General features: G+C 35.8%; 1 protein-coding gene across 1 annotated transcript in view; it reads left to right on the forward strand.

Annotated features, from left to right (window-relative positions):
• LOC129218892 (hexokinase-1-like) overlaps nucleotides 1-27,834 on the forward strand; it is a 105,688-nt gene that overhangs the window by 1,608 nt on the left and 76,246 nt on the right. The gene's annotated exons all lie outside the window — the stretch shown is intronic.

Genomic DNA, 27,834 nt, shown 5'->3' on the forward strand with positions numbered 1-27,834 from the left:
CTGAAAATATTTTCTGTTTTTTACCAAACTTTGTCACCGATAGTGACCGAATAAAAACATTGTCAATTTTTTCGATTTTCAGATTTTGCTTTCACCTATCAACTGTCTTATGAATTCTGTGAGCTGTTTCGTTCTTCTTTTACTTAAAACATACATAGTCATAGCATAGTAATGCTTGAAGGAGAGTCAACAAGACTACTTTTAACTGTAGTGTTATATTGCTTTGAACAATCCAGTTTGTATAGATTGTGATAGAAATTAAGTAGTTGCAATTGTTAGACTAAAAAAAAACAAAATTTTTGAAATTGGAAAGTATTTTCCGATTCCTTAACACTAGAAAGACGGTCATCTTGACCGCAAACGATTTTCAAATGCTCATATTTGCTGCGCTTGACTTTTAAACTCTTTTTCCTTCATTGACTTTTCCTAACTATTTGTTAAGCTCTTACAACAGTAAAATTTTTCTCTTTAGGATTATTATTATAGTCACTATAAATGTTTATGCCTAAAAAGACTGACTACGATCATTTTGACCGCTAAGTGAACCTTTCTTTATGCATCCATTTTCTTCTTTTTTTCTTATCATTTGTGTGTACTGTGGACTATTGTTAGTTGTCAGGGTGAGTAATGTTCTTTTGGGCTTGAGTAGCACCTGCTAGTCAAGTTTAATTCTATGAACTGTTAGGAAAATGCGAAACACCTGCTGGTTGCATGGTTTCAGTTTTCTGCTATCTGCACAGGGGCAAAGTTGAGAAAGGTAAATTTGAAAAGCATGTGACTGGACACGTGAAATTACTTTGGGTCTAAAAAGAAGTAAATATAAACAGGTAAATTCCAAAAATGTTTGCTGGAATTCTTTTGTGCACCAAAACATGTGCTTTGCTTGAAGCATTGGCATTTACTTTTTTCGATGATGATGAAGTGCTCAGTCACATAATTATCTTCATGATGTCGAAAGAACCGTTAACAAGCAAAACTTATTGGAACATTTATTCTTGAAACTGTTGCAGATTTATCTAAAACAGATTATGGTTCGAATGAACAGTCTGACTTATCTGAAGAGAAATATATTCCTAGCGATGAGAATAGTTTGCTTTCATGAGATTATTGCGAATATTTTTCGGAGCCTAGATTTGCAGAAAAGGATTGTTCTTCTGAGTTAGAATCAGAAGAAACCTCGTTAATAAAAACTGAGGCTCAAAATATAAAAAGCAGTGAAAAAAGGGGGGAAAGGGTCTGACGCCGAAAAAAAGGGGGGGAGGGGAATTCAAAAACAGAACTCCAATTTCCTCCGAGTTACCTCCACTGATAAATTTTGCTGCATATAAATAAGTATCTACCTCAGGAAAAAGATGAAAACAGTGTGAAATTAAACTGTGCGGAAATAAATCTACGAGCATTTGTTCTGATTGCCAAAAAAAAAAAGCTGTTAATGGCTAATATACAGGTGACGTGATAACATAAGTATTTGGAAATACTGTAAAAGATAGTTGTAATGTACGGTATCTTGCGATATTTAGGTATTTTTTAAACCAAACACATGCATGGTTGATTGTAGTACTTGTTAGTTATTACATGCTAAGAAAATTTCCTATTTTTTGTACAAATTTACTCTTTCTCAATGCCAATTGTGTAAAGCATAAGTATTTCACTTGACCGAACATAAAATTAAAACAAAAGCTATCTGAGACTTATTTGCAGACTATATTACGATTAAATAGTTAAATTAAATTCTGACATGTTGAAACAAATCTTTTTTATGGTTAAAAATCACAAAAGGAAAAAATTTCCAATCTTTTAAGTATGGCGGTCAAAGTGACCGCTGCTAGTCTTTCTCGGTAAACGCAAAACGCCGTCTTTCTAGTGTTAAAGCGCTTTATAATTCGGGAAAAATGAGAATTTTGCCATTTCTTTCTTTTTAAAAATTTTTTGCTCAAACTGCTTTTTTCAACGCCAAATGACTAAGAAAAAAGGACTATAAATTATCTAAGAATTTTAAGTGGGCATCACACCATTTCTTGCTTTATTATTATTTTTTTAAAAGTTTAAAATAATTCTTTGCATGTTGGAGTACATATACAGCATGTTCCCATTTTACCTACAACACTTCTAGTTTCGCAACCATTAGTCCTAGATGCATACTTCTAATTTAAAAAATATCAAAATAAGGTGCAGAGTTAAGATATTAAAAGTGTGAAGTGAGAAAGAAAATTAGTGAAAAGTATGAAATCTAACTTTTTGTACAGACCCCATGTCCCCTGTTTTAAATTTAGAGAAATAATATTGACTGTAAGATAATTCCAACACAAAAAATTTCAAACATTTGTGACCAAAACTGAAGGAGATATTTCAGACCAAAATTTTAAAAAACCGTGCAGAAGATAACATTTGAACTTATCGTCCTTTTAAAAGAAGGACCGGTTGATGAAGCAAAAAAAAAATTAATTTGAATTCTGAAATTTTGAATTCAAATTATGTTTTTCGCAAACACAAACTGAGAACAGGACCCTACTCATTGGAGTTATTGTTTCTAGAAACGGCTCCTGCCCCCCCCCCCCAAGTCTGCCTCTCCTCCTGAGCGGTTACTTGTGCATAGTTGTGTATGTGCGTAGACCTGTGTGTATGCATGTAGGTGTGTGTGAAGTCGTGTGTGTGAACATGCGTGTGTGTAGGACATGGACGCCTCCGACCAGGAGAAGCGGATAGCTCAAAACCGGAGCAGCCGCGCCAAAGATAATAGAACTAGTGAAGATTGGACACTCGACGACCAGTTTTTACGCATGGCAAGGAAAACAAGCGTAAGTAGAATGAAAACTGGTGCTTGAAAAAAACTGACATTCAGAGCTATAGCCGCCAAGTTGAACTGGAGATTCTTGGAATTGGCGTAAAGGTTACAACACTAAGAATTCTTAGAAAAAGTGGGGAGAAAGGACGGGGATACTAACCACCGGTTTCAGTTCCCGCGACAATGATAACAAAACCTAATTGATTCCAGATGTTATCTACGGAATCTTGAAACTCAATTTACATCCTCTTCCCATTCTTTTGAAAATCTATTTAACGGGACGCTGATTAAGCGGCGATGTGTTCTTCATAATGCCATAGAAAGTCTAAAGTACAAATACGTTTGGAGTGTGCTGTCAAAAACTAAAACTAAACAAAATAATTTTTCTACACGCCCCTTTAATTCCAACGCTTTTTCTTATTAATGCTTTAAGTTTTTGCGAACAAACAAAAAAAAAAAGAAAAAAAATGATGTTGTGAACTACTAAGAATTTTTTAATTTTAAGTTCAAATTTTTTCTTCTTGATCAAATCAAACTGTGCCAAAAAAAAAAAGATGCAGTAATAGATCAAATATCAAAATATATTTTAAACAAAAATCTTTACTCACGTGTATTGGCAACGATATGGTTGATGGCAAGCATAGAGCGCAATTTTAATTCGCTTCTTGATTATCACAACGTGGAAACGTTGTGAATGATGCGGCAAACTGCATCATTTGTGACGCCATTAAAACCACGATTTGTTTGAAAAATCGGACATTTAAAAAAAATAATTAAAAAATAAGTGTTGGGAAAATGAAAGTATTTTCTGGGTCCAAGTTATAGTTTTCGCTTATTCTATCGATTTCAGTGACTACAAGTACTACTTTTGACTGAAGGAAACCACCCCATTTGTTTGTGAAAATTAAATAACCACGTCAAACAGACTGAATTGCAGATTACTGCAGACTCGTGTTTCGGCGTTACAATGGACGGCTTTCTCAATGCAAAAGAAATGAGCTTTTGGTTGAAAAGACACCCGACAAAAGAAACCTAACCATTTCTCCGATGTTTTTTCAAACATAAGCTCATTTCTTTTGCATTGAAAAGGACATTCATTTGTAACGCCGAAACACGTATCTGCAGTAATCTGCAAAGTGTGCTATTTGGCGTTGTTATTTCTCATTTTACTTTTTGCACATAAGTATTTATTTGACTTATAGTTCGTTTTTTTTAACCCAATTAATATACAAAGTAAAAGAAAAATAAATTGAAATAGAAGAGATCTAAAAATTCAAGAAAGTTACATTAAGATTTAAAATGAATCAGTTTTGTAGACATTTTTTTTTTTTAACGAGAAATAAATTTTTAGGTAAACACGCATTTGTCTGTGTGTCTTTTAACCCAATCTCCTCTGGATTAGGAATGTCTCAGGTCGAAACTGGTCTCGCTGGATATCGAACATCCAGAGAAAGCCATTCCGCTTTGGGCTTTCAACATCCAGTCTTGAGAATATCATGAACCCTGTATGTCCCGAGGACACCAAGGAGTAAGCATTAAAATTACCAATCGTTACGCGCCACAAGTGGCGAGCGGAGGTTGGCGAACAAAACGAGCAGGGAGTGGAGCCCCCTAGTACAAAATTAACAGGAGTGAGAATTTAAAAAATAATTGTAAATTCATTCAATCTAACGAATTTGTCGCCCACTTCACAGTGAAAATTGAAGGGAAATCTTGCGAGATAAAAAATTTTAAGTAATGTAGTCGATGACTGAGAAGTTTTTTAAACCTTATCAACTTCTGCAAAATAGTGCAGCGAAGAGGAGAGCAAGCGGGGGGGATCATCCCGGGCGCCAAAATATGAGACGGCTCCATAAATTATGGGTTTCCTGATATAATAATGGTATACCTGTGTATAATAATATAGTTTACATTTGAGAAATTTGTGAAAGTAATCTTTGTAAACAGTGGCGTAAATAGGGATTGGCCGGAGTAACTCTCTCCAGGGGCGCAACAGCGAACGGGATGGAAATTTCAAAACGTTATTCCCAAAAAAATTTTTATTTTTTAAAACTATTTCATAGACTTTTTTTTAGAAAAAATAGTAAAAATAGAACTAAGGGAGTGTGGGGGTTAGTTTGAGACCCTGCTCATTGGATTTCTTGTTTCTACTAATGGTTTTTATCGCGGCCGTAATTTGAATTCAAGACCTCAAAATTCAAATGAATGCCAGGAAGAGTGTTTCGAATTTCTATACTTTGTTACAAAAGATGGCTTGCTTTGGCATTTTTCGCACTTTACGACTTCAATTTGAAAAATTTCCTTCGCTTAGAATTACGATTTCGTGAAATTTGAAAGGAAAACACACGCACACGTATGTACATGAATTGCGTAAATGTTAATTAATTTGTTGATAAATCTAATTTGGAAAAACATATTTTTAAGTTTAAAATTTCAGTTAACATTTTGAAAAATTTCATGTCACGCAACCCCGTAATTGTGGATGAAACCTACTTTTTTTTTTTCTTTTTAATCACAAGACTTTCAAAACTATTTTCATAATTCTATACTTACGCTTGCTAACATTAACTCCATACCGAACTGCCTTGCATTCAAATTTCAAAGGATTGAGTTCATCTTCAGGGTGTAAATCAGTATTTCAAAGTGCAGTAGCCGTTTGCGTGAAATCTTCCCGCGTTTGTCCACAGCTTTGCTTATCTGCCTCATTGTCACCAATTTTTCTTTGTTATCTCCTATTATTGTCCTTTCTCCTTCGCAGCCGAAGACAGCGCAGAAGCAGGGGCAGAAGAGTTTTTCCTACCCTGGGCTTCACACAAAAGAATCTATAAACTCTTACCGTCGACCACACTAATTTACTTCCTTCACAAAAAAACTTCTTAGGTGTTCTCATCCCATAAGAACATTGTCAAGTTAAGAGCCTGTGTCGAATTGAAATCCCATGTGGTGGAATAGCAGAGGAACTTCCAAACTACTGAATCCGATATTAAAAAAATAGCAACACATCAGTCACAAAAAATCATCTTGGAAAAATGTGCTGCAAAAACGCGAGAATCATGATTTTTACATTTTTTACTCAGAATGTATCAAGGAGCTGAATTTGGCACATCTTGGTAACCAGATAATAGCCTAATCAGAAACTTGGGGCCCGGTCCTTGGAGAGTCCCCGGCTCGAAATCGGTGCAGTGTAAGTTTTATAAGAGTTTGGGGGGGGGGGAGGCAGGGGCGTTCACAGGGGGGAGAAGGAACACCTGTTGGTCCGAGCCTGAAGAGGGCCCAATATTTTTATGACTAGGGGTGAAAATACGGGTAAACAATATGGAGAGGGGCCCGAAAAAGTCATTTGTGACGGGCCCCGAAATTTCTGTGCACGCTCCTGGAGGAGGGAAAGTCTACCAAACTGATAAGGGCCTGCCTTGACCCTGGACGACCCAAAATTGAATTTGGAAAGATAGCAGAAAGTCCTATTTAAGGGTCTAAATTTCAAATATGCTTTGTAGGGACATAACATGAAAGAACGAAATTAGGTTACTAAACTTTATAATGAAGGTATCCTTGAATTCTATGCCGTGAAAGGAGGAATAAGAAAAAAAATCAATTGGTTGTCGATTAAAGATCCGATTCGACTGAATGTAAGAAATTAAACATAAATAGAAGGAAAATAAAGAACCATATGTAACTGCGGATTTCAGAAATAATTATTATTTAAAACATTGTTTTTTCCAGTTGTACTTAGAAACCTGTTGGAAAGATAAAGCACGCAATAGAACACGATTCCTTAATAGTAAGTACAAGAAGCTTATGAATAGAGTCGTGTAATGTGCATTAAAAAAATCATTAACAGCAAATACTCTTCAAAATACCTAAAATATTAGCGAAAAATTAAAAAATATGCATTAATAATACTTTAGTTTCGTCGATAATTTTATCTGAACTGAATACAAAATACTTAGCCATTCTATTTTTAAATTATTTGTTATTCACGCGATCCAGGGCCGGATTTGGAAGTGTGGAGACCCCGGGACAACGAAGGAGTGGAGCCCCCCCCCCTTTCTGATATATCCATAATAATATTATCTTGTGCAATCATTCTTTGTAGAAATACCAAAAAAAAAAAGGATATTTTGTAAAAATTTTATTGTGGGGGCCCCTTTGCTGTGGAGGCCCCGGGGCAGTTGCCCCGCCTTCCCTCTTCTAAATCCGGCCCTGACGCGATCAATATTCGGTATTAAGCAGGGGGATACGAGGGGAGAGTCATGGGGATCATAACCCTTTTCTAACCGTCGGCAGATTATAAGCCCACGTTGTGTTCAAACACTTTTTCCTTAACTTAAATACATTATATTTTCATCTTTTTCTTTCTGCTAGTTTGACATCTTGAACTTAATTGTAATGTAATACAAGATTTGTTGACATGAAAAAAATAAAAATTATAATGTGAATAGAGAAATTATAAAATTTATAAGTTAAAAAATTGTGACAAAAATGAAAATACATCTCTGCATTCGCTTCACAAAGTAAATAAATACAAAGTCAATGAATTAAATAAAAATAAATAGGCAGTAAAAAAGGAAAATAAAAATAAATAAAACAGCAAAAAAAGAAATGAGAAAGACCTTTGCATCTTCGTAAACAGTCTGTTATTGATATAACACACTTCTGTGTTCCTTTTGCTTATTTATTTGCTTTCATTTTTTCTTAATGACCCTCTCTGAGGCTTAAATGCCCATATAATTACCACCCTTCGCCAGAGGGAGGTTAGAAGAACTGATTCAAACACGGCACACGGCGCACGACGCACAGTGGCTGAACTTGGCGATTAATCGCTGCACACAGTATAAAACATTTTTTCCTCCAAAATTCAATCGCCAACACGCCTGTGAAGTTTTTTTTATGTGCTCAACGACTTTCATTGAAGTGGGAGAAAACGCGAAAGCATTGATCTCTACGGGAGTGTCCAGTCTTATGCGAAGCTATATGGTCTTTGGCCGCGCCGTGCCGCCAGCAGAGGACGGTGGGCAATGGTGCTGCAAGGGCTTCTGGTCCAAGTTGAAAAAGGCACGGACACCAAAAACGGTCAAATGAGAACAATAAGCAATCGTGATTGCTCAAAAAAAAAAATAAATATATATATATATCTTTCATGGGTATTGAAAATTAAATGCAAATGTTGTGAGATGATACATAAAATCACACAACAAAGGCTCTTACAATATGAAAAAAACACTCTGTTTACATGTATAATTTAAAACCCTTTTTAGAAACTATGTTTCCCGCCAAAAGGTGTTATTTACTGCAAGTGTAAAGTCACAAAACGCTTTATTTCATATCTCAGTGAATACTTGTATTACTAATGTCAAACTTTTTGTGTGGAATTATTTTTCGGCGGAGATTATTTCTCTAAATATAATTTAAGGTACCTGAGTAGAAATAAAATATTAGATTTTGCATTTTTTCACTAATTTTCTTTTTCGCTTCTAACTTTAATGTTTGAACTCTGCACCTTATTTTGACCATTTTTGTAATTGGAAGTTGCATTTAGGAATAACGGTTGCAAAATAGAGGTCTTGCAGGTCAAACGGGTACATGCTGTATACATTGGCGTCATCAGCTGAATTTTATTGGGGGGGGGGGACCATTCTGACTCTGTCATTTTCAAGTTGCATTAAGAAAAATTCGTATATATATATATATATATATATATATATATATATATATATATATATATATATATATATATATATATATATATATATATATATACATATACATATATACATATATATATATATATATATATATATATACATATACATATATACATATATATATATATATATATATATACATATACATATATACATATATATATATATATATATATATATACATATACATATATACATATATATATATATATATATATATATATATATACATATACATATATATATATATATATATATATATATATATACATATACATATATACATATATATATATATATATATATATATATATATACATATACATATATACATATATATATATATATATATATATATACATATACATATATACATATATATATATATATATACATATATACATATATATATATATATATATATATATATATATATATATATATATATACACTGGTATGCAAAAATTAAGGACGAGATGGTTTTTTCAATATAACTTTGTACAAAAGCTTTCCAAATCAACACATTTAATACCGTAAGATCCCCAATATGTAAGGACATGTGTAATGTAAGCAACACTTACTAAAAGAGAAATCAGAGGGATAAAAAGAAGCTTTATTGAAAAAGTAGCAAGGAGCGCAATGCGACTGAAGGCCGAAACATCCCTGTGATGGGTGTCCAGCAAGAAACATCTGGTCTTTAGTAGGGGATATGATCTCCCCCGACTGCTAGGCAGGTTTCACAGCGTCTGCCCATGCTGAGAATGAGGGTGTCAATGAGTTGTTGAGGTATTGCTGCCCATTCGTCTTGCAGCGCCAATCGAAGCTCCCGAATCGTTACTGGTGGTAAGGTACGAGCTGCCAAGCGTCTGCCTAGAAAATCCCATACATGCTCGATGGGATTGAGATCTGGAGATCGTGCCGGCCAATCCATATGTTCAATATCCTCACTCTAAGAGCTGTTCGGAAGCTACTGTGCGATGACATGGTGCATTATCGTTCATAAAAAGGAACTGCGGACCCATAGCGTCTCTAAAAAGACGCACTTATGGAAGAAGAATCTCGTTACAATAACGGGTCCCGTTGACTGAACCTGCGTCGAAGATGTGAAGGTCTGTACGACTACCAAGCATGATGCCTCCCCAAACGAGAACACCTCGACCTCCATACCTGTCCCTTTCAGTGATGTTCGAGGGATGATTGCGGCTTCCCCGCTCTCTCCAGATGAGTATGCGATGAGAATCGCTACTCAGACTGAATCTGCTCTCCCCTGTAAAGAGTACTCGTCCCCATTCATTGTCTCTCCAATTCCTGTGTTCCGGGCACCACAGAGAACGCCTTCTCCGATGGGCAGGCGTTAGAGGTACACACCGTATAGGGCGTCGTGCAAACAGACCACCACCGTGCAGTCTTCTGGCCACGGTAAAACGGGATATCGGTCGTCCAGTCGTGTGTCTAGTGATTTCTCCCGCAGTCTGCCGCCTGTTTCTTCTGGCCTGTAAGACAATATACCGGTCATCTACAGGTGTGGTTCCTCGTGGACGACCACTACTGAATCCCTGGATAGCTGTTCCTGTAGTTTGAAATTGTCTCCAAAGTCGTGAAACGATGCTGTGAGCAATTCCGAACTCTGCAGCCACACTTGTCTTACTGCGGCCTTCCTCCAACTTCCCAATGATTCGACCTTGGGTAAAAAGCATCCAGATGTCATCTAACAGATTGATTATTCGCCATTTCTCGCTGAGGCAGCAACTCGGTGTGATTTTAACTGCTATACGGCGTGCAATCTCTTTGCCAGAAATACTGATCTTACACCGACAACATGCTTTATACTACTCAGACACTCCCCCATTACGTCTGCCTGCATATCTGCGCATGTGCTACCGTACATCACCTTACTTAATCTCCTGATTGGTCTTTCTGTCCACTCTGCCTCTTCGTTCGGCTGATATGCTAATTTTTCGACTTCGTCCTTAATTTTTGCACACTAGTGTATATATATGAGACAAAAACTTGACATCAAATAGAAATGAGTTTACATTTAATACAATACTTTTAAACGGGTACATCTTGATTTACATAATTACACAATAAGGAAAAATAAGTAAATACCAACAAATACATTTTTCCTAGACTGCACATGCACATGGCATACGAATATCCGTGCTATTTTTTTGTGATCAATTTCGTCCAAGATGTTTTTGTGAACGTAACATAAAGCAACATGATTCAACCGCTTTTGTGTCATAGTCAGCTTTAGATACAATTTCAGCTTTCTCAGCGCAATGAAGCTTCTTTCAGTTTTACACGACGAAGGGTGGCACACCAAGAGTAGCCGCACCAAATTTTCAACAATTTAAAACAGTGGACAATTGAATTAACTGTTCTTAATGAATGAAATCATCAAAAACGAAATCCAGCTTTACTGAATCAGCCGCTTTATGGAATCAAAGCTGTTTAGAACAAAATGTGACTCATATAAGCCGCGACAACTGTATAATTAAATTTTTATATTACATAGTGATAAACTCTGCAGCTCTAAGTTCTTGTCACAAGTTGGATTCGAAGGGGTTTAATTTGATGTTTTTTAATTGAAAAATTAAAGTATATAATTCACCGTTATGACATTCACGAACCTACAAAAAACACAACTACGAAAATAAAATAAGATACAAATAATTAAGCTCTCATAATATATTTTAATAATGCAACCTTTTAAAGTATTTTATTAATTTTTTCAGGTTTTTTGTAACAAATGCACCAAAGTTTTGCTTTTTTGTTGAATCCTTCATACACTCAATGCATATGAAACCAAAAAACAGCAAAAACCATGCCCATATAAATACATTAATTTATGATTTCTCAAAGTCAGCAGGGAAAGTGACCCTCCTGATCCTCTTTAAGTGACAGGCCTGCCTTGAGAGGCACACCCCACAGATTGAAAAGTACTAGCCTACACCGAGAACAAACAGCATTTGGTGTATAATTGAATTCCAATCAGCGGACGATGGGAAAGAGATAGAGAAATGAACTGCTTTTTCCTGACACGTGACAATAAGTTTTAAAATGGTTATTTCAATAAAATTTGTTCAGTAAAGCAGGATTATTAATGGATAATTTTCTGTTAAGCTTTAATAACTAAAAGGAGTATTATTTATTCCATTAAAATTTATAAAAGTTGAACCATTTAAAAAAAAGAGAGAAAGTTAAACGCATTAGCTCCGATAGGACTCATAATGTCAAAATATTGACTGTAAAGCATACCGGGTTAGCAAGCATTCAGGAGCTACTCGATAAGAGGTCACTGTGAACTTTCATAACTTTCCTTTTCCAGAAAATTTTGTCTGACGAGTCTTCAAATTTCAAGTTTTTTTTTTTTTTGTGAAATATTGCATTAAAAAGATATTCTCATTAGATGTAGTAATGTGAGTAATTAGGACAGGGTTCGTACGGGTCATGGAAATCCTGGAAAGTCATGTAAAAAAATATAAACAAATTTCAGACCTGGAAAAGTCATGGAAAATTATTTTTGATCATGGAAAAATTTAAATTTCATGGAAAAAGTTCCAGATAAAATGCATTATTCATTTTTTAAATTTTATTAAAAAGCGCGAAGTCAGCAAGTCAGCAAGCGCAGCAATGCAAGCATGCTGATTCCCTTCCCCTCCGATAGTGGAAGGGGAAATTCTATTTTTAGAATCAGGCTTTTGGGGCCCCAGAATCCTTTGCGCGGATTTCAGAGAGTGAGGCAGGAGTGGGAGCAGGTGGGGGGTATTCGGGCCGCGGCCAGATTGGCTACTTTTTCAGTATGCTCACTTCTGAAAGGGCGCCAAACTTAAACTAAAATCTGTACGAAAAATCGCCGATTTTTCCACATTTTTTCTTTTTCTGAACAAAAATAACTTTCAGTTGAAGTTAAAAGAAAAAAAAAATGAGAGACTTTTTTTCTCTCTGGCTACTTTTGGGGGTATTTTTAACTGTTTTCTCTCTTAAATTTCTGGCAACCCTGTGCCTTTAGTGAATTGAGGAATGAGATAATGCGATGTTTCTGTGGCTTGATTTGCATTCAATATCGAAACCGAAACCATGTGAATGTGTTATATTTATCCTTTAAAAATTGTGTTAGCTGAGTTCTTTAATTTTTTAAATAATTTTTCCATTTTATTTCATTTTTCTCTTTCCATTACTGAAGATGTCCGGTAAGGTACTTTTGTTTTTCATCAGCATGGAACATGTTTTTGCTAAAATTTGTAACTTGAGCCAGTCTAAGTAAAAAAAGAAATATGCCTGGAAAATGTGTTTTTAATTACAATTGGATGATGAAGGAGGAATTTTCAGATTGGGTGCTAAATGATGAGAATAAATTTCGAGCACAATGTTCATTGTGCAGGAAATCATTTGATATCTCAAATATGGGAGAAGCAGCCCTAACCAGTCATGCAAAATCTAAAAAACATAAAGATAATTTAAAAGCAAAAAATACACCAAATTTAAGATTGCAAAATTTTTTTCAGAATGAAGCTTCAACATCTAAACAGAGCAACAAAGAAATTGCTACTTGCTCTAAAGCAGTTAGTTCAAGCTCTAAATGTAAACTGTCCGTCATTGGTAATGACGTTCTCTCTTCAGAAATTTTATGGGCCTTGTATGTCATTGACAATCACATATCATACAATTCTTGCAAAAATTTTAACTTAGTTCTTCAGAAAATGTGTCCTGATAGTGAAATTGCAAAACAGTTTTCATGTGGTGAAAAAAAGTGTGCGTATTTATGCCGTTTTAGGATCGCCCCATACTTTAAATCTCTTCTTATGCAATCCTTAAAGCAACAAGATGGTTATGTTTTGCTCTTTGAGACACTGAACAAAAAAATGCAAAAGAAGCAGATGGATTTGTATATACGTGTATGGGAGGAAGACTGTGTGGTTACAAAATACCTGGATTCAAGTTTTCTCGGCCATGCAACGGCAGAAGTAATGTTGGAGAAACTTAATGAAACTTCAAGCATTAATGGGTTACCATTGCCTAACGTTGTGCAACTGTCGATGGATGGGCCAAATGTTAACTGGAAACTGTTCGATTTGTTGCAGAAGCAACTTAAGTCAAATTATGACTCTAAAGTATTAAATACTGGCAGTTGTGGGCTTCATATTGTAAATGGAGCTTTTAAAACAGGTTCTGAAGCATCTGATTGGAAAATTAAAAAGTTACTCTCAAATATGTATTTCCATTTTCATGATAGCCCAGCCAGACAGGAAAATTTCTTTAATGTAACGGATTCATCTGTTGTTCCACTTCAATTCTGTGCCCACCGGTGGGTCAAAAATGTAATAGTGGCTGAAAGAGCCTTGGAAATTTGGGATAATTTACTAGTTTATGTAAACGCGATTAAAACAGGAAAGTTAAAAGATCCAAAAAACAAATCTGGGGATATATTAAAAGACTTTGCCATTGATTTGTTAACTCCTGCAAAAATTTCATGCTTCCTTTCAATTGCTAAGCTTTTCCAACCTTTCCTAATGAAATATCAAACAGACAAGCCAATGTTACCCTTCCTCTCTGATGACATTAAATCTTTATTAAAAAATCTTTTCGTTCGATTTTTAAAACCAGAAGTGTTGAATAAGTGTACCAGTATTGTAAATTACTTTAATATTGATTTAAGTAATACAAACAATCACTTAGATTACTCTTAAGTTGATGTTGGATTTTCAGCCGATAAGCTGATTAAAAGTTTAAAGAATTCAAAAAAAATTTCTGATAGAGATTACATGCAGTTCAAAATGGAAGCAAAAATTTTTTTATTGGAAGCTTCAAAGAAACTACTAGAGCTAGTGATGGGCATAATCGAGTACTCATAATCGAATCACTCGATTATTCAAAATCATTCGAGAACTCGATTATCATGAGTTCTCGATTATCGTATCTCGAGTTCTCGATTATCACTTTTCGAGTTCTCGAGTGATGAACTTCTCGAGTTCTCGATTATCACTTTCCGAGTTCTCGAGCGATCAACTGCTCGAGTTCTCATTTGTCCTTTCCGAGTGCTCGAGCGATCAACTGCTCGAGTTCTCGCTTTGAACTTCTCGAGATGTTGAGTTCTCGAGATGTCAATCACTCGAGCAGTGTAATTTTTAATCGATTTGATAATCGAATGCACCTCTGAATGTAGTAGACTTCTGACAGGGGTGCCCACCTAGGAAGGTGGGGATCGTGGCGCAGACTGCGCCATTGACATTTTTAGGGGGGGAGGGGTGTTTTAAGGGGTATTTTTCTTATTTTTGAGGGGCTCTGTGATATTGAGGGGTGCGCCCTTGACCTCAGGGGGCACCCCTGCTTCTGAAGTGATTCAGTTGCAGGGGTGGATCCGTCATTTAGGGGGTCAGAAGACTGGCTTTGAATAGTTAATGATTTTACTTATGAATGGTCATGGTTTTGTTGCCTTCCGAAAATATATGCATTGAGACCCTTTAACCCTTCCCCCAGAAAAATTTGGAGTGACGGGTTGCGCTGAGGTGCCCACAGGGGAGGTGGGTCATAGCGCAGACTGCGCCATTGAAATTCTCAATGGACGTTAATCTTTTTTAGGGAATATCCTTCTTGAGCGGGGGGGGGGGGGGGGGGGGGGGTTGAGGGATACTTTTCGCTTTTTTGGGGTCTATGCGATATTGAGGGGGGGGGTGCCCTTGTCCTCAGGGCAGGTGGGCACCCCTGCTTCTGAAGTGTTTCAGTTGCAGGGGCGGATTAGGGGAGTCAGAGGGCTAGCTTTGAAAAGTTAATGATGTTTCATTCGAATAGTGTTATAATTGAATGTATGCTGTCGAATGCTTGATTATCAAATGATTATTTGGGATGCTTTGGTAGTCTAATGGTATGTTTGGTGGAAATGGGTGCGCTAATAAGGTTCCAACTTGAGAGGCATTAAAATTAAATTTCAGGTAAAAAGGTGGAATACATTAGTTGAAAACCTGAGGGAAGTCTTTCCCCTTACGTCCACCTTCGACTATACTATGGGGCACTGATACAGGTGTAACAGGCAACAACAAACGTTTTAGAGCCCAACTATACAGATTACTGCAGACACGTGTTTCGGGGTTTCAAGGAACCCTTTTTTCAACGCAAAATATTGAGATTGTGGATGTAAGGACATAACTGAATGTCTTTAGGGACCATTCATTAATTACGTAAGGGTCCCGAGAGGGAGGGGGGTTGGAAAAATGTCTACATACTTGGGGGGGGGGGCTTCAAACCCATTCTCACGCAATATTTTCCAAGTTGATGTTTTACATTTGAAATTGTGCGGTCAAGTGGTTTGACGGGAATTATATATTTTATTTGCGTTTGGAAAATAAAAAACCTATTAGGATAAGCTATTTTTTATTTGTTTTACGAAGAATGAATAGTGTAAAACATGATAAAAGAATCGCACTATGCATAGCATGTTTTATTTTTAATAAGTATCGCATCATATACAAAAAAAAAAATGTCGAAAAAACATTCAGTCTAGATTCCAACTTTTTAGTAAATATTTCATTACACAAAAGGGATTAATTTAATAATAGTGAATTTAATTTCGATTCCAGTGATGTTCGATTCGTTATTTTGATTATTTTGAAAAACGAAATGGAATCAATCTTACCTAAATATAGGGGGAGGTTGGTCGAAAAATTGCCAAAATCATCCTTACGTAACTAATGAATGGCTCCTTACATGCAAAAGCTTATTATTTTGTTCAAAAAAGGGTACCTTAAAAACTCCAAAACACGTTTCAGCAGTACTCTGTATATTTGGATACAAAACGTTTGTTATTTCATGTTACTTCTTGGCACTAAGGTATTTACTTATTCCTTAATTAAACGAGTGGTTTACTTCTCGTGTAATTCCTTCCAATGGGTGCAAATAAGAGGGGAGGGGGGACACAACACTGCGGGATTGTAATTTTTAGGGGATTTTGTCTCTTTTGGGGGTATTGCTCTTGGGGAAGAGCTTCATAGGTGGTGCGCCTTCACTCTTGGGGTGGATAGATTTGGAATGATTTTAAAATAGAATCAATGCTTTTCGCTTGCTTTATTCGAATGGGGTTATCGTTGAATGTTTGGCGTTGAATTTTCGATGATTGAGAAATTCCTTAATAATCGAACGATATTTTTCGAACGAAAATTGTTAATTATCATATGAGCGGATTTATGGAGGGATATGTGTTGTGTGAGTGGCGGATACAACGGGAAAATCATGGGGGTCATGTCCCCCCACCCTAAACCATCGACAACAGTATCCGTACACATTGTGTTCCAACACTTCATGCATAAAATGTCAACGATGACAGTATCTTTTCATCTCATTAATTATTTTTCAAAGTAAATATTTGAACTACTACTTTGTTTCATTGCTCATGAAATTAATTTGCAACGTTTATTCCCAATCAGGTGCCTTATTACTGACCAATTTGGTGCTTTTTATTGACTCCCAAACAGATTCAGACATTTTTTGTACCAAAAACGGGAATTTCGTTCATGGGTGTGGGGGTGAGGGCTTTCTTCAACATGAGCCCTCCCTCTACCCCCAAAAAATGGTTTTCTGTATCCGGCCCTTTAGTGATCCGGTAGTGAAATCTTGAAACAAAGGGTAGAGAAACGCTTTCCATACTGTTTTGAACTTGACAATTATTAAGATCAAATATGTACAATTTTTATTAAAAAGTGAGGTATAATGATAATATGAGTGGGTCTTTGGGCGACACTAACAGGTTTAAACTTGAGAATTGTTAAACTTAAAAATATATTGAACCAGTATGGTACAAAACGTGTAATTGAAAATTTAAGGTGGTCTTAGCTCTTTTTCGGATTATTGTTTCTTAGGGGGAGGGGGGGAGAAATTTTCATAAGAGGCGTGCCATTGCTCACTGGGGCAGACGGACACCCCTGTCATTCCATAAAGTTTCAGAATCAAATAATGGCTTCTCAAGTGCTTTTTTTCGAATGGGGTTACTCAGAGAGCCCACTTCGTTGAGATAAAGATTTTAAATTGATTGTTAACGCTGTGAAAGTCATGTTAAAGCGTTTGTGAAACGTTTTAAACGCAATGTGTTTATAATGCAGTGGTGCCCATCCCCCCCCCACCTGGCGATGACATTCATCCCTCAAATGCGATGGAGAACCCCCAGAACGAGAGCCCTTTAAAATAAGACTAAATGCCCTCTTATAAGTTACCCTCTCCTCTTCAAAACTTCAATGGCGTGGTCTGCACCATGAACCCCCCCCCCCCTGCTCTCTCAATCATGGGGGATCCTTGTTTAATATTGCTTGTTGTCGAATGTTCGGTTATCGAGCGTCTCGGATGATTTGAAAATCGGATACGTAATCTGCTTTTTAGAGAAACTTGGTAATGAATTTAAACCTTTTTGAGGACCAACGCACGGAAAATCAAGCGCAGCTATGAAACTTTAAGTTCCGAAATCGACCGTCGCGAGCCAAAGCATTTTCAGCAGCTTTGCCTCAACTTTACAAAAAATAAATAAACAAATAAATCTCATAAAATCAGCACATCAATTGACTCCAAATTTTTAAGTTGAGTGAATAATATACTAATCAACATTTATGAAAATATAAGGAATATCACATTGAAAATATAAGGAATATGACATATACAGAAGCGAGTAAAACAAGAAAAACATTTAAATTCAACTACGCACGCGAAAATAAATGCTACGCACAAAAGTCATAAATATCTTACGTATGGAATTTGAAAAAAAAAAAAAATCTGTATAAAATGTTATTTTTATTTTTAAAAAAAATGGGCCAAAGAGTGGAAGCTAATATTAATCCCACACGACAAACTTCCATATTTCTTTTTAATGCCCTCAGAAATATTTCAACTTCACTCCCTACACTTATACTGTCATTACATATTTCCCAAGTCAGCGAATGAAAAAGAAAAAGAAAAAAGAGCGAATCAAGAAAGAAAAAAAAAATCATGAACTTCAATGCAATTCAAGCCACACTTATAACTTTCAATGCGCCGGGAATCCCAATCTGCTGGAAAACGCAGCCAGAAATATTTTACCCGCCCTCCTGTGTATCAGTCAGATAAATATAATTCCACTAACAAGAATATCAAAAAAAAAAAAAAGCAAAGCAATAAACAAGAATAAATGAGTCCTTTTGCGCAGAGAGAGCAACAATTCCCCTACTTGTTTAAATTAACTTCGTGTTTGAGTGCCCGAAACTATTTGAAATAACCACGTGATATCTGAGAATCATTAGTTTAAATACATAAACGTTCGAATAAATGACTCAAAATGAATGTAAAAAAAATCGAGAAATCAATCCGTTACACAAATTGAAATGAAAGGGGGAGGGGGGTGATACCATTTCAATCGCTACGGGGCGTCCCCTGAGGGCTACCAACAGTCAAGGGCCCATTGCCAGTTTTCTAGCCGCTACCAATAAACCTATAAAAGTTGATACTAGTCCGAGCCGGGTCGCCCAAATGCCGAACTCCTAGTTTCTGACAAGCTAACATGGAATCTCATCGAACCAGCATCCCCCAAGGATTGTGATCCCTAAATGAAGATTAAAATCTATCAAATTGACCCCCTAAAACAGGCTTGCGTTTCGAACTTTTCCGGAGGGAAGGAGGGTAAGGGTGTATCGGCTCATTTTATCGAAAAACAAAAAACTAGACCCACTGAAACGTAAAAACTAGATTTTTTCAAGAAATTGTGTGTGTGGGGGCAGGCCCGTTATTTCGAACTTTACAATAGAGGAGGAGGTATTAAAGAGTATCCTACGAGTAGCATATTATGCCGAATAACAGTAAGAATTTCATTTATATGAGTACAATAACTTCTAAAAGCAAGGAGGGTTCGCCCCTTATTATACTCCTAATGATAGGCTTGATGGCACATTCCTATTTCGAGCGCACCTCTGCCAATACAACTCGGGAATTCAACTGTTCCAAAACTTAAGGGTATCCACCCCCCCCCTTTTGCAGGGCGATGGTGCACCGTCTCAAATGTTACGGAGCATCCGTCTAGAAAGAGCTCCCCCTCTCCCAAAATGCGATTTAAAAAACCCTCTCAAAAAACCACTTTTATAGAAATTTCAGTTTTGCAAGCAGCGCCATGGACCTCCCGCCCCCTCCCGAAAATGAGATTTAAAGAACCCTATCAAAAAACCAGCCCTAAAAATTTTAATGGCACAGGCTGCGCCATGCCCCCACCCCACCCGAAAATGAGATAAAAAACACTCTGAAAAAAACGGCCAATGGCGCAGGCAGCACCATGCCCCCTCCCCCCTTATAGTGGGGCGCCCCTGTAGCAGTCTACTCAATTCTGGAAAAGCTCAGAAAATGAACTACTTGAGTACTCGATTCAAACGTCTCGAGATCTCGATTTAAAACATCTCGAGATCTCGATTCAAAAGATCTCGAGAAGTCAATTGCTCGAGTACTCGATTCAAAAGATCTCGAGAAGTCAATCGCTCGAGTACTCGATTCCGAAGATCTCGATTATCAATCGCTCGAGTTCTCGAATTCAAAAGATCTCGATTATCAATCACTCGAGTGATCGACTTGAAAAGATCTCGATTATCAATCACTCGATTATCAGAAGTACTCGATTCCCGAGATCTCGATTATCAAAAGATCTCGATTATGCCCATCACTAACTAGAACACAATCCTTTAAGATATATAATAGTTGGAGAAATTTCTTGTCTAGACCCCCAAAAACTGAAGAACAAAGATTTATGTTTGAATAAAATGAAAAACATTCTGAAAGTTTTAGTCGAAAACAGCAGAATTTCAGAACATAATTGTGACGCTATAATTTGTGAATTTCGGACTTTTCTGGATGAGGCAAATACTTCTTCAGAAATAATGCAGTTTGATGCTGAAAAAGATCGACTGGATTGTGTGTTTTATAATTTTTTTAAAGAGAAGAAGAACTACAATCAGCTCTGGAAAGTCCTAAAAATGTTGCTGCTATTGTCCCATGGGCAAGCAAGTGTAGAGAGGGGTTTTTCAGTAAACAGGCAATTAGAGGTGGAAAACATGCAGGATGAAACTCTTGTAGCCCAGAGACTGATTACTGACCATATAAATTCTGTTGGTGGAATTTTGAATGTAAATATCTCGAAAGAAATGCTTACATCAGCAGCATTAGCAAGGCAAAAATATATGCAGCACCTCGAAGATTTAAGAAGCAAAGAAAACAGCAGTATTTTAAAAAAGAGAAAAGATTGTATGCAGGACGAAATACAGAAGTTAAAGAAACAGAAACTAACTCTTCAAACGGATATTGCAGAATTAATTAAATCTGCTGATAATCTTGCAGAAGAAGCAGAACAGACAAGAAATATTAAGTTGATTATAAAATCAAACAGTTTTAGAAAAACAGCCAGGGAAAAAAAAACAAGCCCTAGAAAATTTAGATAATGAATTGGATTTAAAAATCCAAGAATTTAAAAAAATGTAATGAAATAACTTTTTTTTTAAATTAATTTTATTTCTTTTTATTTATTTATTTATTTATTTTTTTGATCTATTAATGTGTATAAGAAAAACTGCTGAAGAAAAAATTTATCTGGACCTTGAACAAAATTTGCAATGGCAAGAATTTTAAATGAAGAATGTTGTGAAATATACTTTATAAGAATATTACTTGTGCTATTCTAAAATTGAAGTGAAAATTCATGCGGAAGATACTTTTCTCCACACACACCCCACCTCTTAGCCGTAGGCCTTAGGTTCCACCGCCCGGGGGGTCCGCGTAGCGGGCCCCCCGCACGGCTGGGTGTGGCGGTCGATATGCGGAAGATACTGAAAGAAAAAAAGTGTTTTAGAAGTTAAACTGGGTGTATGGTGATTCGACTTAAATTTTTTTTTTTTTTTTTTTTTACGACCAGAGTAAGTTACATTGCATATAGTTTTCTTATAAATGATGACTACTTGATTTCTGTACTTCATAAATATTTTATGTATCCAATGTTTTATGTCATTGTCAAAAACGTCAATAAATGTTTTCATCAACAAGATTTCTAAATTTAAAAAAAAAAAAAAAATTTTTTTTTTTTTTAATGCACTTTTCTTTTTTTATTATATTTTCTTATTATTGATATTGAATAGTACTATTCATTCAAAATGTTTTCTAAAAACATCTAATGCATGAATGTGAAAAAAAGACCAAAATCTAGGTTCATGTAACAAGGTCATGAAATTTGAAAGTCCTGGAAAAGTCATGGAATTTTTTTGTCTTGATAGAGTATGAACCCTGTTAGGAATTTCATTCGGAAAATCGAGAAGTAACCACATCTGAATAGTATAAAATCGGGGAGCCCCTGCATGTATTACACACTAAACAGAAGGGTACTTACCTATCACGGTCTTTTGACTTTCTGAAGATGGTTCCGTGGATGTTGATGATTATTCAGTAAAAAATTGCTCAGGTTCATTTGATGTAGAAGGTTTGCTACATTTTCCCGTTTCAAGCCACCTCTCCATAGCCGTAATCGAATATGTAAAAAAAAGTATTTTTACCAAAATAGGAGTGCTCTTCAGGTCACCTACTCTCAAGGAGACCAAAAGACCACATTAAATTCTTTATTTTTGTCGGAACGTTTCCCAATAGGAAAGCTCCTTTTATTTCTCTCTCTCTCTTTTTTTTTCTGGTCATCTTGCGCTTCTTTTTCCGTTGGTCTATCGGAAGTGACATCACAGTATTCATCGTTATGCTGGCTTACGATTTGCTTTTGAAATTGCACGTTAATTTTTACACTCTTCCTCTTTTTTTCTGTAACGTAACGCTTTTTTGGTCAAATTTGAGATGCCTCAAACACATTTAAGAAACCGCGCTTCGGTAAGGTACTTTGAAGCCACACGTTGAATAATGTTAAACACATGACACGTCCTTTCCCTTTCTACCCCAAACTTAACCTTTGACCAGCTAAGTGGTCTTCTAAATTTTTGTGCATCCTTTAGCCAGGGTATTGTTGCCAGCTGCAAAAAACCGCCAAAGAGGTCTGGTGTCTCATTTTGTTTGGGTAACATCGGGGTCGCTATAAATTGAATCGAATCAGTGAAACAAATACTGCAAAACTCGAAACAGAAACCTGGAAGCGCCGAGCTACGAGATAAGAAAGAAAGGGGCAGAAACTCAGATCCCCGTCTGACTTCTGTTGACTAACAGCATGAGAGTCGTAAAGAAAAGGGGGGGGGGAGTTGTCCATCTAGTTTCAGTAACTCAAAGTTGTCCCGTTGTTTCTCCCCCTAAATAGCAACAAATACACTGGAATGACTTTCAAGCTGGAGAGGCCGGCAACACGACTATATGGATGGTTGACATTGCACTCGGGAGAAGGTGTATCCTTTCTCGCATCCTCCGCTGAAGCTAGTGTGCGCATGGAGCAGAGCAAGGGTTTTTCATTGGAGTTCACATTCCGACTTTCCATTCACTATACATTAGGGTAGGCCGAAAAAACTTTTTTTGGAAATCTGTTTTTGGATAGTGCGGAAAAGTTGCTATATGGGCCCGTTATTACCCATAAAAAATTTCGCTAAATTTGTTTAATATTTAGCGGGCGCTATTTGCCCTTGAAAAACTGAAAAAAGGGGCAAAAATGCACTTTTTTCAAAAAAAAAAGGGGGGGGGGAGGGGTCGAAAATAAAAGTTTGAAGCTAGTTTCAGCAAACATTAGAAGTATCTGTCAGTGAATTAGTTGAAATCCTCAAAGACTTTTATACATTTCGTCGAATATTTAGCTACGCTCCTTTAAGACTGAAACATTGGAAAAATGAAAAAAAAAAAAAAAAAAAAAATTTAAAAGTAGTTTTGAAATAAGTAAGTACTGAAATGTTACGCAATACGTTACTTAGAAATAACAGTGAAAATTCAATCAATTTTATGCGACATTTGTACGCCAATTTTAACAAATGCACCCACTCAAATAAAAAGTAGTTACATAAGATGCCAATTTTTTAATCTTCGGTTCCAATTGTTTCTCCTGGATAATAAACGGCGCTCAACTACGTCTATTATTCCTAAGATTATTTTATAACTATTTTATATATATTTGACAAATAAAGCCCTTGAGTATTAAAAAAATGTGAATCCTCTGAAGTCCTTTAAACTGATTAATGAATTGAACGCAAGTATTCTTCTTTTCTCAAGCCATTTCTTCCTCTCGACTTTATGACCCACTTAAGAGACAAAACCCCCCGAAAAGAAATACTGTAATTCTACACCTCCACAGCTGGGAATTAAGCAATTAAAGGGGTCCTCTCTTGGGTCCAATGTCCACAATGAGTTGCCACTGAGGCATCTTATACTGGAATTGGACGGTTGCACAAAGTGGCCACATTCATATTCTGGAGCTATCGAACAACTTCTTAGAGATTGTGAAAACAATCTGGTGAACAAATTTGATAAAATTGACTGCAATCTTCTGGTTTTGGACATGGAAGATATAATGGTAGTTGTCCTTCAAGCGTGGCTGACAGTAGCCCAGGCAAACTCAGTCAGTCATGCGCGATGGCTGCCCACTCAGCATAATGTCGTCGCCCAGGTGTCAATGGGACGTCATCTGCTGACGATAGAGGCGTCCCGGCAACGTCACTCCCCCGGCGTCCTAAGTCTGCCCCCATGTCCGGGTTCAATAACGGTCTGTAGACGTCCCCAGAAGGGGCACCGTCTGACGTCCGGGAGACGGACCGCGACTAATAAGGGACGACGCAGAGAAATCCCAGGAACGCCTTAGGGCGGACTAACCCACATTAAAGCGACAGTCTCACGGCGTCCTAGGGTCTTCCACAGACGGGCCCTCGGCGTCAGGTGACCGTTTATAGTGCTTTATATTGTGTAGAGTGAGCTTTATTTGACTATTTTATTTTTTAATTCAATTTATTATTTTTTTAAATTCAGTTTACTTCATTTTGTAGCTCATTTAGTTACGAAAATTTTTATGATTACAATTATCTTTTTTCTCTTAAAAATTCATCAGGTTTGCAGCCCCAATGTTATTTGACAAAATGAAGCAAACTAATTTTAAAAAATATAAATTTAATTAAAAAATAAAAAAGCCAATTAAAGCAATTTTAGTTCAGTATATTTATCATTTAGCATATAAAATACATATATTGAACTCCTTTCTATTTTTTTTTTTCCAGATCAATTTTACTCTTAGATAATTAAAAAAGTTGTCATTCATTGTTTTGGTGCATTGTATTCTATTGATTATTTTTTCTAAGCTCTTTGGAGAATGGAGAGGTCAACAATCTTTTCCTAAAGCAGCTTGAAAAGCACAAAAATACAGTTTAGGCATATTGCATTCCTCGAATGAAAATTTTTATTATCATTTTATGTACCTTCTTACTTGTCTATGTTTATGACTTTCCATTTTTTGAAAAAAATTATTAAGTATTTATTATTATAGCTATTATAAAAATTTAAAATGCAAAATTTTATTTCGCTGTGATAAAACTTTAAAGAGGTAGCCCTTTTATTAAACATATAATTGGAGATTTTCAAGTTTTAAGCAACAGCTTTGAATTTTTCTTATAGCAAGTGGCTTGAAAAAATCCTCTTAGTAATGCAATTTTAAAACTACTCTAACTAGCTGTTAATAAAATATCTTGCTCTACAATAGAGCAGCCCCTGCACTGCTTATACATTTTCACATGTATTTTATTTATTCCTTTTAATAATTGTCCAAAAGCTGAATATACATAGTACAAACTTATAGCCCAGTACATAATATTAAGATTGCAGGCAAATTTTGTTTCCAATTGAAAAACAATTCAAAATTCTTATTCGCGATATAAAAAGTTGTCTAAATGAACATGTACATTTAAACAAGTTGTTCTCTCTTTATTCCCGGCATATAAGCAATCAATATTAAACTGAAATACAGTTCCTCCAAGTTGATAAAACCTAGTACACAATTGGACAATTGGTTCTTATCGATACACAATGAAATTCTAACTGAAAATAATTAAATACATTAAGCCAGGACTTGGTTTTGCAAAAGAAAAAAATAAGTACAAGTAGCACAACATTCTTATATAATTTACCTGAATTTCATTTAATTGATTCCATGAAGTTTGATACAAAGAGCAGTACTAAAATAATACAATGAAACACCTTTATTGACAAATTTTATACAATAGATTTCTTCAATTATTGGCTGTTTCCCTTATCAGCTAGTCTGCTGAATGCTTCAGCTAGGATTTCATTTTCCCTTGGTCATCTGCTACCTTCATGTTTTTTCCAATACCATCTGAAAAAGAATTAATGAAGAGAAAAAATAAGAATATTTTCAAAAACCACAAAAAAGGACAGCACAATATTAATGGGTTGGGGGGGGGGGGGAAGAGAAAGAAAAACATTACTTGCTCAATACAGGAAAAAGTCATGTGATTTTATAAGCTATTGTACTAAGAAAATTCTTATTCCTGGCTTGTCAAAATATTGTCCTATTCCTTTAGTACCCACTGTAAAATGAGTAATCAAAAGATTCATCCCCCTTCTCACAGGGGCGGATCCAGAAATTGTTGTAAAGGGAGTCATGTTTCAATGGCGAACGTTGTACCACCTACGTAACAAAGTATCAGTGAAGTCCCATCCCCCAAGGATAATGGCGCACCCCCCTCACATGCTACAAGGCACCCCCCCTCCCCTAACCCAATGAGATCAAAATCCTTTCAATTATGCCCTACCAACCCCCTATTTTTTTGCAATGTAGCAAACTGATCATATTTTTTCAAATTTCCATCATAAAAGTCATATTTCTTTTGGCAGATAGGCTGGTCACGCTACCACAAGCTTTGAATATATGGCATTAAATTTATAAAACATTGGAAAAGCATAGACACACATGTGGTTTGAGGTGGAAGAGTGCTCTGAAAAAACGTTGAACTCATTAGTCATGATTGTTATTTTGAAAATGAACAATTAGAAAACTCAAAATAGCAATAACCCCAGTAAATGAACCCAGTCACTCCTTTGAATTATGGGGCCCTGAGAAGAAATACCTTACAGAACGGGGACACACACACATGTTAATATTCATTCCATGTACTATTTTTCACATCGAAAAAAATGAAGTAATAATAATCACAACAAATTACTGTCCCAGGGACCCTCTCCTGAATCCGCCCTTGCCCCCCCCCCCCACGCCATTAACATTGCAAAAACCTAACAGGCACCATCATCAATGTTAAACTCAAAATCAAATCAAGAATGGCTTCCAGTTTAAAGCAAAGGCAATACTTACTACTACGGGGGGGGGGGGGGAACAACACTTAGAAATTTCTAGCTTAATAGCCACTTCTTTAGAAATAAATCCGCACCAAAAATTTTCAAAACTACTTATTCAAAAGATGTTTTTATACACTTTTCTTGTTAAAAACATTTCTATTACTATTTTATTTTTAATTTTTTTATTTATTTCGCAATTTTATTTGAAAAATGAAATTAATTTTATTGAATAAGAATGTAAATAAGGTGTTTTATCTGCAGTATTTATTTTTATTGCATTTATTGTAAACATTTCTACAGAGCAATGCACCAATTTCCTTTAAATTTTGAATACCAAACAAAAATACCAAAATTCTTTAAATTTGAAAGTACCAAACTCACTTACACATTTTATAAATATCATAAAATGGAAATTTTAGAAGTATTACTTCATATGTGCTTCAGTTGCGTAGCGAAGAGGGAGAGGGGCTGAAAACAACCCTCAGAAGCATTGTTTTTAATGAAAATGCAAATTATAATACAGTAGTTTATCCATATGAAAAGGCTGTTTTGAAGGGGAAAAAAAACCCTTCAGAAGGTATTTTTGATCAAAAATACCCTCCAGAAGGTATTTCTGGCTGCGCTAGTCATGTGCTTAGATGAGTAAAGAGTAAATACATCTATCCTTTTGAATGATTAGAAAACTTAGATCAGATTTTTTTTTCTTTCATTGAAAGAAATACATTGTATTTTTATTTTTCATGTTAATGCTCTTTAAGTATCTATTGTAACAAAAAGCAACAGAACACAAAATATGAAATCAAACTTCATTGATCATATTGAATTTGCACAAGAAATGTTTGGTAAAACCCTCCTTGAAACAAAAGTCTGGGTACAGCCTTGGCACATAGTGTACAACACGCAAATGATTTCTTATTTAAAAGATGATTTTTATGGTCACAAAAAAATATATATATACATAAAAATAAGCAATCGAAGTCGGATGAAATGTCAATGTCTAAATAAAAAATAATCCATAAATGATCAATAATAAATAACATTTACACAAATAAATGCAAAATTAAGTTACGAATATTGTAGTGGGAAAAAAGAAAAAAC

The sequence above is a fragment of the Uloborus diversus genome, chromosome 3 (assembly GCF_026930045.1).
Source record: "Uloborus diversus isolate 005 chromosome 3, Udiv.v.3.1, whole genome shotgun sequence".
Taxonomy (NCBI): domain Eukaryota; kingdom Metazoa; phylum Arthropoda; class Arachnida; order Araneae; family Uloboridae; genus Uloborus; species Uloborus diversus.